This window comes from Crinia signifera, chromosome 1, assembly GCF_055691185.1.
Source record: "Crinia signifera chromosome 1, ASM5569118v1, whole genome shotgun sequence".
In the NCBI taxonomy this organism is placed as follows: domain Eukaryota; kingdom Metazoa; phylum Chordata; class Amphibia; order Anura; family Myobatrachidae; genus Crinia; species Crinia signifera.
Window position 1 is genome coordinate 318206098 of NC_139217.1, and position 14642 is coordinate 318220739.

A 14642-nucleotide genomic window follows, 5' to 3' on the forward strand; every position below is an offset into this window, starting at 1 on the left:
AATTTTGTTTCTTATAAGTCAGTAAATGGAGCACATGCAGCTGCAAACAGTGACTCCATGACATTCATGAGCTTTGCATTTTGTAGCCAATGAAAGTGGCACTCTTGAGTCATCTGATACCAGGATTCAGTAATGTCTTCAAAATTCAGACACTGGAATGTCCTTCTGTTTTTGCTACTAAAAAGACCATTTTGGCAATGTGATTTTCATGGACGTAATAACTGTCATGCCAAATAAGCAAAATGAAAAAAAAAAATGTATTATGGATGTTTCCATATATGATTAATATAATATGGAGGAATTGTGCCACTGCAACGTTCTCCTGCACAAATGCCCAAAACGTATCATAGCCTAACATTGACAACACAGGCCTTACAAATGTAGGTCATTGAGATTTGTGTGCAATTAGTGTTTGCCATGCTAAGTTCAAACATGACCACCAAATTTCTTTCTTCCACAAAGTAAATACGACAATATGTGGAATTAGCATAATAATTAGTATTCATATTAAAACATTTTTATTTGTAAAAACATGAACAAATAGTTGAATTCACTCTGTGAAGCATCCAACAGTAGGCTGCAATCATGATGACCTTCCACCTACACAGGTATCTGCATTCAATCTCCACGATATCTTGATGAATCTTTCCCCTGCTCTTCACTATTAAGATTTTAGAGAAATAGTTTCAATGAGAATTTAGGAAGTGCACCTTTAATCCCCCACCCTCCACCTATTAACCCTCAATGTTCCTTCACAACTTGCTGAAATTATAGTATATAAATGTTCTAGTACAGTATATAAAAGCGCTATAATTACATTTTTGCTCTAAACCTAAATACCGTAATTATAAAAACACTGAATGAACATATGCATTTGCTGAAGAAAAAAAAGGTACATGATGGAACTTTTTACTATGTTTTCAAAAAACTCTCAAAAACCTATAAAAATAATCTATTTGTTTTAGACTATTTTCCCATTACGGCCTGTGTAATCTTTGTAACACCAAACTGCCGATCGGCAGCTGCACAGTGTTATAAGTGCATCGACTGCCCCTATAACAATACACTAAGAATTGAATTACCCATTAAATGTTTATTTTGTACTGACTCAAATCAATCTTGCAACCTCAGTATAAGTCAATACAATTGGGTGGCATGTTGTTATAATTTTCTTAGTAGAAAAGATAAATGTGTAATGTTCTGCTTTCATTAAAAACAACAACAGTGAGGGCAGTTTATTTACTGATCAAAGCCAATAAGAGTTATTTATCAATGTTGTTCACAGAATCATCAATTAACGTTTTATCTATCTACTATACCACAAATTAGACAATGAAAACAATGGTTCATTTTTTATTTCCATTTCATTTAATCTCTTTAAGAATCTTCCCTTTTGAAATATTATATTCAGACTTTTGTACTACGATGTTTCTACAAACTGTTCTTTAGTTTGTAATTGATCTCTCTTGTATTGTTTGGAGTTTTGTCTTATACTGTACTTTAGTGTATTGATGTTTGTGCAGTTTCTGCACTATAAAATACAATGTTCATGTTGCGTATCCCTTATCCATATATCCCATATTCAAAATATTCCAAAAACCATAGGTTTTCAGAATATTTAGAGAATGTTTTTGTGTTTCCTCCTCCCTGCAGCTTTTTTATACTCACCTCGTACCCTGGTGTCCATGTCGACCATTGGATCCGTCTTTAGCTGCATCCCCTGTACCTAGGATGCATTGCACAGGTGCACCGGTGACGTCATGATGTCACCGGTGCACTCACACCATGCATCCTTGGGACTGGAGATGCCTTTGAAGATGGATTTGATGGTCGCTGTGGAAGCCAGTGGATGCCATGGACTTCAGGGAACCACCAGGGGACCAGGTAATTGTGAAAAAAATATATATATTCCGAAATCCAGAATATCCCCCTATCCAAAGTGTTCATGGTCCCCAGCATTTTGGATAAGGGATACTAAACCTGTATATTAAAAAAATTCTCAGAGACTCCGGAAATTTTTACCACTTTTACCAAAATATGCAATTTTAGTCATATTGGCTTAATAAATGTCTCTCAATGGAATGATTACTTATTTTTCTTAGTATGGTTATATTATGGACATATCTGAAGCAGAAGAACCTTTTGCTTCAAGGAGCGGATGCAAATATTATTAATAAATAAGTCTGTCTGCTGTTTCCGACTATGATATAGTGTTGGCATTTGTGAATCTCGGCTTTATGTAACAAATTAATGATTCTTTATGCTGCTAGAAGCTGTGGAACATACAGCATAAAGTTGGAAATGATACAAGATAAAGAATAAATCATGTTGTGTAGAAGTATAATGTATTTACATTATACCTTGCCTATCTGTGTGGTTGTTCCAGGTTTGATGAAGGGTTCACTTAATGTGCTCAAATCAGAAATGTAATAGCTGAGAATAAAGATTATGTTGTGTGATTTAATTTGCTTTCCTGACTGCGATATAAAAGGAAATGCACTGAAAAACAAAAGGGCTGTGAAATTGATTGGTTATCCGTCAGGGTTGTGAATATAAAGCAATATGCCCTTTCTCCTAATGGCCTCTACTGCAACATTACCCAGTGCTGGTAGGGCCGCCAGTGTTTTTAATGATCTAGCAAGCAAAGGCTGAACAAGGTTGTTGTAAATGTTACTATAAAAGATCATGTCCTATAGCTGACCTGTATACCATAGAGTACTGTGGAGTATAAAATGTCTGCAAATGTGCCTTCTGCGGCATGGCAGCTGGGGAGTAGTGCCTTCTGAGGTTATTACATCGTTGCATGTAAATCATGTTTATGCTTGGTGCCAGTTGTCTGGTCATTTCCTTGTAAATATACCGGACATTTTTACAGGCATTGAGTTTAGCATCCCATAGACATTAGCGTCTTCTCTTTTTCTTCTCTTAGTAATAATTTCATATTATGCTTCATTGGAAGCACTTTACCTTTAAATGGCAATTCTGAACATCTACATATTTAAAAAAGAAATGATTACTAAAAGCAAGTAATGTATACTTAAAAAGTAGAGATGTGCAAGAAGACATACTTAAGTTAATTACTTTTTCTTCGCGTATAAAAATAAGAATCCTTTTAGTGACATTTTTGTCTTAGTTTTTGTACATTTTAACATGCTTTATAAAAGATTTCTCCATTATCCTACACTGTTGTAGCTACCGCTAATCATATGCAAAATTACAAGGGTTTATAAGAGAGTAATAAGAGTATTTTAAGGTAGCAATCATTTACAAGGCAAAATCACACTGGTTTTGCCATGTAGATAACTGCTGATTTAAAGAAATGGGGCACACAAAAGTCCTACACCTACGGAACTCAGAGGCGAATACATTTAGCCCCAGGTGTTGCATTCCCTTATACTATGGATAATATTGATTTTAGATGATTTTATATACATTAAAAAATTAATTATTTCCTAGATGTTTTCACATTTTTGTTTGTTTACTATTAAAAGTTACCTTAATACTAATATATCACACAATTACATATAGTTATACATATAATAAAAACCAATACAATATATATATATATATATATATATATATAGATCTCTATGCTTTATTTGTATCTGGAAGTTAGTTAGCTTCTTATTTAGTCCACTGTAAGAGCCCACTCTGATTCCATAATAATGATCAGTGCTACTCGTGCCTTGCCTCAGCAACATGCCGTCTTACAACACCATAGACCGATTTGCTCCTATGTCAAATAGGGGGTTTGTGTCCTATTAACCCGAACCATTGGTTTTACAATGCAACTTTGAATACACTTAAAAAAAACTCATATATATATATATATATATATATATATATATAATTACAAAAGAGCTTTGGCACTCTGGAGGAAGGGTATCAGCTGTGGGGGTGCCTTACTGACAAGGTCAATATCGGAGGGAGATGTTCTGCGTGAGCAAGAAATCAGAGTCGGCACTCTCCAGTAGTAGTATAAATCTTTAGTAAAAAGAATGCATTACAAGTGCTCCAAAAGTCATCGACGTTTCATGGCCCAACCGGCCATTTCATCAGGATGTGGGCTGCGGGTAAAAGGTGTGCAGGTGCCAGGGTGGTGTCACCCTGGCACCTGCACACCTTTTACCTTTTAACCTTTTAACAATAAAGATTTATACTACTACTGGAGAGTGCCGACTCTGATTTCTTGCTCACGCAGAACATCTCCCTCCGATATATATATATATATATATGGACATAATAACCCTTTCACTGCGCTAAAAAGCAACAGGTTGCAACTCTATAAATCCCCCCTGTTAGTGGGGGAAGAGAAACCAAATGCACAGAGAATGTATAGAGTGCGCCAATACAAACGCCACCACCAGCCTAAGGTACAATTAGTAGACAGCTGGAATAGTTTAAAAAAAAAATTAATAAAAAAAATTCATTTTTCCTTAAAAATATGTTCACATGAGAATCTGTACAACAGCATTCGGTCCAGTGAGTTAGACATCAGATTTAATTTTATGTTCATATAGTGTTCATCAGAAACCCAACGTGTTTCGTTGACTAGACTTCATCAGGGGTATACAAAATCTCGATATTATAGTGAATAATAAAAATTCGCTAGAGCCAGAGTATGTAGGTCCTCTTGGACTCCATATAGTTTGAAAGGCCTTCAAATGGTATCAAGAGATGTTAGTAGAATTTGCCAAAAAAACGCATAATCCACACAGAAGGTTATTAGATAATTCAGATCAGCTACAAAAACAATCCCAACTCAGGGTCCAACTTGTGAGATACTCCAGTGCTGCTGACAAGTCTTGTTATATATATATATATATATATATAGGTACAGGATAGGTGCGGCACTCAGCTTTCTCAAGGAAAAACGACAATACAGTGTCTTGGTGATCAACGTTTCAGTGCTCTCTTTATTGGCACTATCGTCAGGATATAAGTGACACACAGCATTACAAGTCTTAAATAACGTGAACAATGAATGAAGAGGCGGGGGAGGTCAGTCACGTTCCCGCCCAGGAAGCGTGGAGCACGTCACTTGGCCACCCCCACCACAGGTGTATTCATACAAAATGCATGTAAACATAAAATGCATATAAAAAAAGTGACATATAAAATTGACATGAAAAAAAGTGACATGTACATTAAATGCCAAAATATTTATAAAGGTGTTTATAAAATTTAAAAGGAAAAGTCTTCAAAATAATGGCAATCTGATCTAATATATACAGTTACACATATGGATGTAAAAAAATTACTAAGGATTTAAACTGAAATGATGTTGTCAGCGCAGTGAGGCGTAAGGAATGACAATTAAAACGCTGCAAATGACTGATATTCATTGAGCCCACGAGGTGAAATAACATCTAGCCGGTGTATCCATTCAGACTCACGTCTGAGCAAGAGTCTATTACGATCCCCTCCCCTATGTGGGCGACTGACATGATCGATCATCCGGTAGCGCAGGCTGGTGAGTGGATGGTTTTTCTCAAAAAAGTGCCGCGCCACCGGCTGATCGCTGGTCCGATTTGCAATAGCTGCTTTGATGGTGGAGCGGTGCCCAGCCATCCTTTCTTTGAACTTGCATCGGGTTTTGCCTATGTAACTGAGCCCACAGGGGCACAAAATTTGATATATCACGTAGGAACTGTTACATGTTAAGTGATGTTTTATCGGTATCTTTTTGCCCGAATGGGGATGGTTGAAGCTGTCACCGGCCAATAAAAATTGGCAGGTGACACATGCACATTTAAAGTAGCCATTGCGCTTGGTAAGAAAATGTCCCTGTGTATGATATCTGGTAATGTCAGATTTCACTAGGAGGTCTCGCAGATTAGAACCTCTGCTGTAACAAGTCATCAATTTGGTGTCACTAAAGGGAAGATGTGTGTCACTTTGGACCATAGACCACTGATTGTTAATGACTTTCTGGACCTCTTTAGATTTGACATTGAATTTACTCACCCATGGCAACCGTTTGGTCTGACTGGGTGTGATGTTGACATCTTTATGCAACAGGTCCGACCGTACCAGGTTCATTACTTTAAGTTTGGTGGCACACAAAAAATCAAAGTCATACCCTCGGGCAATAAATTTGTTAATGAGAGCATCAATTTGTTTGGCTGCTATCGTATCATCAGAATTAATCCGTCTCACCCGGATCATCTGAGAATACGGTAGCCCCATTTTCAGTGGGGTGGGATGGCAACTGTTAACATGTAAACCTGTATTGCGGTCGGTGGGTTTATAATAAACAGAGGTGTTAAAGGAGGAACCATTCTTGGATATTACAACATCGAGAAAATCGATGGTTTGCTGATGCATGCGGATGGTAAATTTAACAGGGCATGTAGACATGTTATGTTTATCAATATATTTATTGAAATCTGCTTCTGTACCGGACCAGGTTAAGAACACGTCATCTATATATCTAGTATATGATGTAATGGAATCACTAATGGCAGGTAAATCAAAAAATACAGTTTGCTCAATATAAAACATGTAGATATTAGCCAATGCTGGAGCTACAGACGAGCCCATAGAGCAACCCGTGCACTGTAAATAAAACACTCCATCAAATAGAAAGAAATTTTTGGACAAAACAAATTCAAGCAGCATGATGTAAAAATCTGCTTGAATTTGTTTTGTTTTACCTGCCATTAGTGATTCCATTACATCATATACTAGATATATACATGACGTGTTCTTAACCTGGTCCGGTACATAAGCAGATTTCAATAAATATATTGATAAACATAACATGTCTACATGCCCTGTTAAATTTACCATCCGCATGCATCAGCAAACCATCGATTTTCTCGATGTTGTAATATCCAAGAATGGTTCCTCCTTTAACACCTCTGTTTATTATAAACCCACCGACCGCAATACAGGTTTACATGTTAACAGTTGCCATCCCACCCCACTGAAAATGGGGCTAACGTATTCTCAGATGATCCGGGTGAGACGGATTAATTCTGATGATACGATAGCAGCCAAACAAATTGATGCTCTCATTAACAAATTTATTGCCCGAGGGTATGACTTTGATTTTTTGTGTGCCACCAAACTTAAAGTAATGAACCTGGTATGGTCGGACCTGTTGCATAAAGATGTCAACATCACACCCAGTCAGACCAAACGGTTGCCATGGGTGAGTAAATTCAATGTCAAATCTAAAGAGGTCCAGAAAGTCATTAACAATCAGTGGTCTATGGTCCAAAGTGACACACATCTTCCCTTTAGTGACACCAAATTGATGACTTGTTACAGCAGAGGTTCTAATCTGCGAGACCTCCTAGTGAAATCTGACATTACCAGATATCATACACAGGGACATTTTCTTACCAAGCGCAATGGCTGCTTTAAATGTGCATGTGTCACCTGCCAATTTTTATTGGCCGGTGACAGCTTCAACCATCCCCATTCGGGCAAAAAGATACCGATAAAACATCACTTAACATGTAACAGTTCCTACGTGATATATCAAATTTTGTGCCCCTGTGGGCTCAGTTACATAGGCAAAACCCGATGCAAGTTCAAAGAAAGGATGGCTGGGCACCGCTCCACCATCAAAGCAGCTATTGCAAATCGGACCAGCGATCAGCCGGTGGCGCGGCACTTTTTGGAGAAAAACCATCCACTCACCAGCCTGCGCTACCGGATGATCGATCATGTCAGTCGCCCACATAGGGGAGGGGATCGTAATAGACTCTTGCTCAGACGTGAGTCTGAATGGATACACCGGCTAGATGTTATTTCACCTCGTGGGCTCAATGAATATCAGTCATTTGCAGCGTTTTAATTGTCATTCCTTACGCCTCACTGCGCTGACAACATCATTTCAGTTTAAATCCTTAGTAATTTTTTTACATCCATATGTGTAACTGTATATATTAGATCAGATTGCCATTATTTTGAAGACTTTTCCTTTTAAATTTTATAAACACCTTTATAAATATTTTGGCATTTAATGTACATGTCACTTTTTTTCATGTCAATTTTATATGTCACTTTTTTTATATGCATTTTATGTTTACATGCATTTTGTATGAATACACCTGTGGTGGGGGTGGCCAAGTGACGTGCTCCACGCTTCCTGGGCGGGAACGTGACTGACCTCCCCCGCCTCTTCATTCATTGTTCACGTTATTTAAGACTTGTAATGCTGTGTGTCACTTATATCCTGACGATAGTGCCAATAAAGAGAGCACTGAAACGTTGATCACCAAGACACTGTATTGTCGTTTTTCCTTGAGAAAGCTGAGTGCCGCACCTATCCTGTACCTACAATTTGCTGCACCATCAGCTGTGAAGGCACCAGCGCCAGTACTCTCCTTCAGCTTGGAGTGCCGGTCCAACTGTATCCTATATATATATATATATATATATATATATATATATAGGGGGTGGCGTAGCAGCACTCAACGGATTTTGATAAGAAGACTCCAGACACTGGTAACAGTCAACGTTTCGGAATTTACTTCCGTTCTCAAGACATATATACTCTTTATATACCTTACCTTCTTATTTCTGTTATTCATGTTATCTGTTGAGCCTCCTTTGAGCAGGTATGCCTCTGGTACCATTTCTTCATGTCTAAAGACCCCCATACACAAGGCATTTTAACTGCAATTGGGGCTCTTTTCCTGCGATTGATCGCTGCATGAGCCCAAATTGCAGTTGAATCACAGCAGATCTGATGCAATGCGCAGTCCTGTGCGCATCACACTGAAGCCTGCGAGTCACACCAGCTGCACAAGCAATCTCTTTAATTGCTTGTGAGCCAGGCTGGCTGATAATGCTGACTTTTGAACAGTATACTGTTATGTGTTTTTAATGGTACTGCAAACTGTTCTGTATCTTTAAGGTTCCTCTGTACATATACTTACGATTATGCCAAGTGGTTCTTATCTGCTGAAAAACTTCATTGGTTCTACTGTATATAGTTTATGGCTTTGGGGTAGAGCAGCAGTAATGTATTAGATGGTACATCTATTCATCATCAGAGGCCAGATGAGTTGTAGTGGAGGATACTTACTGGAGCAATTCAACATTGCTCCAATGCAGGGACATTAGCCACGAAGAGCAGCTGTCCCCATGATCAGTATCACTGCTAATTCAGCATCTTGTACAGAAGGTTGTGTAAGAGCAGATACTGCATATTAATACTGTTCAGAAATAAAATAAAGTTTAGAGAATGATTTTAAAACTATCCAACACTATTATAACTGTATTTCTGCTGCATGAAGTGAGGAGGACCCGTATTCTGTACATGCAGGGCATTGACAGGAGAGCAGTACAGTCATACCCCTTTCACACTGCAGCTCTTAACCGGTACTGTACATAGCCGTTTTTTTAGCCTTTTAACCCGGTTAGAGCTGCAGTGTGAAAGCGCCAGTCTGCTTTTACCTGTTACAAATAAAAGGGTACTTGCAAATAGGTAAAAAGCAGAGTCCTACACGGTTCAGACCCGTTTTTTTACGCAGTGTGAACGGCTCTGAACCGGTATATAGGACTCAGGCAACATTTAGCACTGAGCTGGTTATGAGCGCAGTGAATATTTAATATTCGGGAGACGCTCATTACATATGTGCATATGTAATGAGCGGCTCATTCATATGTGAATATGTAATGAGCAGCTCCTAGTGACCCGTGCACACCCGCTGCCTACTGCGCTGCCCGGATCCGCAGCCAGGTACCAGAGGAGGGAGGGGGTGTTAACAGTGACGTGCGGTGAGGTTAGTGTCAGGTGAGGCAAAAAAAAAATAGGGTAGGCACATGTGTCAAATGCACACATACATAGTTAATATATTTGCTGTTCGCTGTTATGTGAACAGACCACATATAAGCTAACATATATATATATATATATATATATATATATATATATATATATATATAGGGAACAATGATGCAGCACTCCAGCTTGGTACAAAGACGTGGTTTAATAGTTAGCTCTTATAGCTACGTTTCAACAATTACATGTTGTCTTCAGGCCAACATGTAATTGTTGAAACGTAGCTATAAGAGCTAACTATTAAACCACGTCTTTGTACCAAGCTGGAGTGCTGCATCATTGTTCCCTACATACGCTGTTTCAGTATCGGATGCGGGCACCCGCTGAAGGTGGATGTTAAAGATTGTTGGAGTGCCGGACACAAGTGTTATATATATATATATATATATATATATATATATATATATATATATATATATATATATATAATATATACACACTCAGGGCCATCTTAAGAGCATTAGGGGCCCCCGGGCAAAGCAGTGCAGTGGGGCCCTAACATTATATATATATATCCACGTAACCCCGTCCTCAGGATATTAGCCTTAACAAGAAATGTGCATCACAAGTACCCTATCCACACAGCAATATATATACATTTATTACCAGCAGGGATGTAACTAGAACTTCACAGGCCCCATAGGAAAATATTAAAAAGGGCCCCCTGCTACAATGCCCCATAAGGGAGCAACAGAAAGAATGAGGGGAGTGAGAGAGAGAGAGGATTAGAGTAGGTGTCATGTAAAGAGAGATGGGTTGTCAGGTAGAAAAATGAGAGGGACAGTGTCAGGAAGAGAGCCAGTGTCAGAGAGAAAGAGAGAGACAGAGTGAGGGAAAGACAGTGTCAGTAAAAGAGGTAGAGACAGTGGCCCTTATTCTGGTTGGTGCGGCCAGAGCCGCACACGGGGCTCCGGCCGCACAAACCAATCCCCGCCCACCCTACGGATCGCCACGGCCGTCCGTACACGGACGGCTGGCGATCCGCATAAAAATGGTGGAGGCTACGCCTCCACCATGGTGGGAGCTGCCCCCTGCATTCGATGGTCGTCGACCATCGAAGGCAGGTCCGCACGCCGCGGCAGCTCCCGCAAGCTGAGACCACACGGACAATCGTCCGTGTGGTAGCTTGTATGGGGGCTGAAAGCTGACATCCGGCGACGTCAGCTTTCCGCCCCCATGAGTTGCGTCATGGCCTCATTACCATGCATACGCCCCGCGTTTGCATGGGAACGCCCATGAAACGCGGGGCGTACACATAGGGAAATGAGGGCATGATGCCTCTCACGCCCCTATACGCCCCCTTTGCGGCGGACGAAATACGTCTGCGGCGAAGGGGGCTGCACATGCGCAGATTCACCTCTGCGCATGTGCAGAGTAAAAACATCGGCGGTACGGCCGCACGCGGGCCGTACCGATCCGATTAGAATAAGGGCCAGTGTCAGAGAGGGTAAGAGAGAGACAATGTCAGTCAGTTAAAGAGAGAGTGCATCAGAGCGAAGGAGAAAAAGTGTCAGGAACAGAAAGGGAGAGACAGCATGAGAAGGAGAGAGGCAGAGAAAGTGTCAAAGAGAGAGGGGGGGGGGGGGGCAGACAGTGTCACACAGCACTAAGCAAAAATATGTTTACATAAAATGTTTGATTAAAGGTGAAATACTGTTAAAATGCCCATTTTACTCAATACATCTGCTCGAAATAATAACAGCACCCCCTACCCCCAGACTGTCGCTCGCTGTTAACATCACCAAAACACACACACACACACACACACCCCTTCACGTTCAGACAGAAAGCCACCACTACCAATCACACAACCATCTCTCTCTTCCCCTCTTTCTTACCTGTCCCAAATCAGCTCACCTGGGCAGCACCGCATCTTATGTTGATGGACCTCTCTCCAAATGTGGCACAAAAAGTGCAGCACACTGTGACAGTGTACATGGGGCACGGGGGGTGCACAGCACAGGTAATAGTGCGCCAGCACAGGTAATAGTGAGAATTTATGCAGCAGACCAACTGTAGCAGAAACCATGAGCCTGGCATGGCCGACAGGGTTATTATTTAATAGAGCCTATCAGCAGTGAGCCCGGCACATATTTGCTCTGCTGCAAATACGCTTCTGCACATCTGTGCTATCAGGGGGATCTGCAGCCATTGCAGGCAGACTAATGAGGGTGCAGGGGGACCGGTGCGACTGTTTACCAGTCCGATTCCCCCCCCCCATGTTGGACGCCAGAGCCTGCCTCTGATCACTGAAAGTCCAGCACCAGACCGTCCGGTTTTCAGTAGCGCGCAAGGCAGGGAGTGAGGCCATACTGAAATGCTGGGGCTCCAGCAGCAGCAAGAGGAGGGAGGGGAGCTGGGCGCAGGACAGCGGGTGGAGCGGAGGATGAAGGTGAGCCTGACATGCGTAAGCCAGGGCTTCAGCAGCGGCAGGCGGAGAAAGGGGAGCCAGGCCACCCAGCAGGTCCGCGGCAGCGGGAGGAGGAGGTGAGTCAGGCCTCCCTGAAATGCCAATGCCGGGGCTCCACTGATGGCAGGAGGAGGAACGGGAGCCAGGCCTCCTAGTGGGGTCTCAGGGGACAACGCCGCCACCACAGCTTTGCATGACAGCGGACATAGGCTGTCAGTGCGTGACAGCCTGATCCGCTGTCCTATCACATCTGCCTCAGTGACAGGGTCGTGCATCCCTGTCACTGAGGCAGATGTGTAGATGCCGCTTTCACATTGATTTTTAATGGACTTTTCAGATGCTTTTCTCCCCGTGGCTTAGCACCGCCCCCCGCTGCTGACATTTTTCAATTGTCAGTGGGAGGCACAGCTCCCATTGCCTCCTACACTCTCACATTGTCCTACCTCATAAATAATAAAAATAATTAAGATATTTATAGCGCAGTATATGTGTTATAAATATTTTTGTAATTTTTTTTTATCATTTATGACAGGGGAGGCACTGCCTCCCCTGACTGCACGTCCCTGGGTGTTACTAGGTGCTGGCTGTGTGTGTGTGTGTGTGTGGGGGGGGGCTGCTGCTTTACCGACACCTGTGACTGCCACCCCCGGGTCACCCCCTGAACCCGCTCTGCCTACAGCATGGTATATTACTGGTTAATTACCGTGTACCTTTCACATCGGGATCAATGTGAAAGGTACAAAAATGGTAATTAACTAGTAATTAACTAGTTACAACATGCAGTGTGAATGGGGTTAAACTTGCTCTGACCTGGTTAAAGAAACGTTTAGAAAAACCGGGTCAGAGCAGGTTTGGCAGTGTGAACGCAGTATAAGTGACTAATCATAGAATTATTGTAATTAAGTGATTTGTGCAAGATTGCTAAAAAGCTAAAGTTACTTAAAATGATGAGACCTGCATAAATATCTCATTCAGATCTTCTTGTTCAGTATCCCTATACTCTACAGTATAAGACGCAGTGTGCCCTATATTCATTATTTAGCAGCACAGTTAGTGCCACCTAATGGCAAGACACAAGTTTTGAATCCTTAAGTGATTTTAATGAGATTAACTTTGATATTAATGACATATAAGCAGATATACAATACAGCCATGATATGCAACAATGCAAAAGCCTATTTGTCTGCAAGTATAATTATAGACAACATCAACTCAATATCTAATGTAAATTCTTAGTAGAAGAATAATCTTTTTGCCCAAATTAATGTAATCCTCAATGAGACTATATGGTCTGCTGCACATTAGATTATCTATCTGTTGGACATGTATTCAGTCTACTATTAACATTCTTAGTAAAGTATACAGAATATAAATATAAATAAATAAAGTAATGAATTAATACAAATGTTTACATACATCCGCAGTGGTTTCGTATACATTAGCTGATACTATGATGCATTACAGACTAAACTGGATACAGAACTCACTTTAGGAGAGTAGTAGGTAACACTTCCCATCATACGTGTGTACATGTTAAATATAGTCTGATACCATATATCCTGGCCGACACAGAATGAAAAGATAAATACGTATTTATAAAATTAGAAATGTATGTCATTTTTATTGTTAAACTATGTGTCATTATTGATAAACTGGATTCTGCCTAATTACAATGACATGAACCCATGAAGATCAGAATATCTTGTGTGAGTTCTGCTGGTGGAGGGAAGGTTATTAATGCAGTGTATAAGAATATGTGCACAAGGCATTCAGTATAATGTAGAGACTTCTCATTTGTAAGGATGGGATGTACAATCAGACACATTGTTCTAAACATAAACCAGCAAAAATTGTAAACATACTAACTTAGTGCTCAAACAGACAAAACAAAAGTGTAATTATCAATATTTATGCTTTATCATAATTGCAATGCTTTTATAATTAAAGGCATTTTAGTCTTACTGTTGCGCTGTTTTGGCTTGATGAGTCTTAAATAAATGTTGCTGTGACACTGCTGTGCCTCTCTGCTAGCTATAGTGAGCAAGTACTGTAGGAGTGACTTCATCTGCCACCTCTGGCTGCATGGGTTGGAGTGACAGTTGCTATTTTAAAAGAGCAGACAATTAAAATGTTATTTAGTTTCTAGGGTGGGTAAGCCTACCTCTGGGTGTATGAGGACAGACAGCCCTTTCACTCAGATGACAAAGACGTATCAACTTCCTCACCTCTGAAAAAGGTTATTTTAATATGACAATATGACAACACAGGGGGCAAGTCCAGAGCACTGGCCCATAAGTAAAAGTGCATCATCGATTCCTGGAGATCCCCCCCCCCAAAAAAAAAAGAAAAAAAAAAGGAAACAGCAGAAATATTTTTTTATTCTGTGAGTTAGATCCATTCCTCACCAGCTTGATGTTTCTCACTCAGTGT

The 14642-nt window shown here is 40.6% G+C and overlaps 1 protein-coding gene across 1 annotated transcript in view; it reads right to left on the reverse strand.

The window, feature by feature from the left end:
- LOC146080211 (protein FAM240B-like) overlaps positions 1 to 14305 on the reverse strand; it is a 31489-nt gene extending 17184 nt beyond the window's left edge. Inside the window, exon 1 of the mRNA XM_083187214.1 lies at positions 14175 to 14305. The gene's annotated coding sequence lies outside the window, so the exon portion shown is untranslated. The remainder of the gene's footprint in view (positions 1 to 14174) is intronic.
- Positions 14306 to 14642: the final 337 nt, after the last annotated feature.